We start from the raw sequence: 2,783 nt of genomic DNA on the forward strand, positions 1-2,783 counted from the left end.
ATGACTGAAGAAACAGCTAGTGATTAACAGGACAAAGGAATAATTCACGTCCAGGGAGGGATGAGCAGGACTTGAGGATTTTATCATGCTACTCAGAAAGCATGCAATTTAAATGTCAACAAGTGTGGAAGGGCCAAACTGAGAGAATTTCTGAGCAACAGAGCCTGGGTCATAATGTGCCTAGCCTTCCTGATATGCGAGATAATACATTTCTTCGCTGTTAAGAGTCAAATGTTTTAATTGACAGAGAGCCTTAAGAAAATAGGAATCTTGTGTTCTTGTCAGGTATGTATGGTACAGCTCCCGAAGTGGGTTAGTATGGGAGAAAACCCAGATTTTAAATGGTGAACTGTTGTCTGTGTTTGTTTAATGCAACTAAAGTGTTTGCTTCCTATTGATTAGCTTTTTAAAATGCAAGCCAGAGATGCTCACTGAGCCCTCAAATGACTTCCCCACTGATCCGATATTTTATCCCAATTATTCCACGTATCTTATATAGAGTAGGGGTCATCACATGGTGAACTGGACACATCTTATAAATGACACTTAACTATAAAAACCTTAAAAAACCCTTAAAAATCTGATACTGATTTTATAAAGCTGTCTAAATTATGTTGAAAAAGAGGTATTTAGATCATGTATGACTGAAAAAAAGGAAAAATATATTATGGCCTTTCATTTCTAGATGGCTGCTCTTAGTGAAAGTACTTAGTGTCTTCCTCACAAAAATGTAAATATTCTTTATAGTATATCTCTGATGGCTTGAAGAACTTGGAGAATGAAGGGATTTATGCTGTAAAATTATTATTTTCAATATTTCTGATCAAATAGCTTATAAGGAGGTGAATTATATATGTTTCAAACTGATTTGATAAAAAAAAAATTTTTTTTGTCCATGTATTCATGCTGGATATGATGAGTTTTTAAGTTTTAGGCATTCAGTCTCTTTTATGTAGCCTCACTGTGATACCCAAGGACTGGCAACCTTGGTTCCCAGTGGTCCCAAGTTCTCTTTGACCACTGTAAACTTTCATCAGTGCTTCTGACCTGGATGTGAGATAATTTGCTTTTTTAGAGGCAGAGAAGTATCAATTCTTGAAAAGGATAAACTTTCCTAGTTTCATTCAAGTAACCAATGTATAATTTCTAGTTTTCCTTTTAGTGAACTTATAAATTTGGTGTGTGTGTGTGTGTGTGTGTGTGTGTGTGTGTGTGTTTATGTACACACATGCGTGAGCTTTTTATAAACCAGTAGCAAACAGCTTAAGAGATGTGGTCACACAGAATGGACTGTGCATGCTTTTTTTGAGTGAGAGATAATAAATCATTCTTCTCAGGTGGAATCTTTTATTTATGCTTTGGGATTCCATTTTATCGAGAAAGCTTTGGTTTTCCTTTTTGGCTTTGTCTAAGCTGTACTTTAGCGAGTAATTCAAATGAAGCTGACATTTATTAGTGAGGACATGGTCCACTCCGGTCTCATACTCACAGTCCAGCTGTTGCCATACCAACTTTGCTATGGACTTTTCTATTTGTAAGTATGTGAGCGTAATGACAATGCTGTATGGTTGCAGATATACTGCTTATAAGTCAGTGGAATAAAATAACTATCCATTTCCATGCCATAGGAATTGGTTATCAAGGGTTTTTATTTTGTTATGAAAAGAGCGATATCTTAAAATCTGAGCAATTAGATGGGGTTACCATAATCAGGAACATAAGGTTTTAGTAATGGGTTATATATTGAGAATATTCCTATTGTCTAAGACATTTCACTCTCATCCTTTTATCCTCACAATAATCCTGGGTTAGGAGGGCCCATGCCATTATTCCCGTTTTATAGTTGAAGAAAAGCAACTCAAGGAAGCAAAGTGACTTTTCCCAAGGCCATTCAATTAAAAAGTGGCCAGTCCTGGGACTTAAACTCAGTGCTTCTGAGCCTACTCTCTTTCCACCACAGAAAGAAACAAAGTTTGAAATAGTACTCTGAGAGCGTGTCTGAAATGTTGCCTGTGTTGTTCTTGACACTGATTTTTTATGATATTCCACAGAGATTTTAAATAACTCCCTTTGTTGGAAAATAGAACTGTTTATTTGGGTTCTCTGGCTGGCATGCCTGTTAAATCTTTTCTACGTTATTAAATACTTCTTACGGCAAGGGTGGGGTTGTTTCTAGAAAGCCATTGCTTCACATTCCTCCCTTAGAAATCCAGATATTTAGATTCTCTGGAGCTGGACCCTTTCAAAGTTCACATGATGAAAGGATTCACTGCTGTTGTTAGCTCCCCTGTGGAAGAGTTAAAAGTTTCAATGCTCTTTCTGCATCTAAGAAATATTATTTTGTCCTGATAACCATAGCTCCTGGAATTCACTCTGTGAGTTCAAAAACTCACTCAGTTAACAATTTTTTGAGTGTCTATATATACTGGAGGCGCTCGGCCCCTCCCTTTAGTGATCCTATCATGTTTTCTTGTTTACAGAGACTGTATTCAGGAGCAAACAGTCGATTTTGCTGAGATTAGTAATAGACTAAAGAGACAAAACATTGTTTTTCTACTTGAGTTACTTTGCTCTTACAGAATATTCCATTGAGTGAATGTTGGACACAGGTGGTTCCTTTTAAACCTGGATCAATATGTTCCAGAAGTTGTGCTATTAACATTTGAAATCTGTAAAGCAGCATGCTTAAAGTAAAGGCTGTTTCTTTAAATTAGAGAAAGAATGTCTTTTGGTCCTGGGCACCATTTCTGTTTAACTCTGGAGAGCATCAGAGGTGGGCTACC

The sequence above is a fragment of the Pteropus vampyrus genome, unplaced genomic scaffold (assembly GCF_000151845.1).
Source record: "Pteropus vampyrus isolate Shadow unplaced genomic scaffold, Pvam_2.0 Scaffold109, whole genome shotgun sequence".
Classification (NCBI taxonomy): domain Eukaryota; kingdom Metazoa; phylum Chordata; class Mammalia; order Chiroptera; family Pteropodidae; genus Pteropus; species Pteropus vampyrus.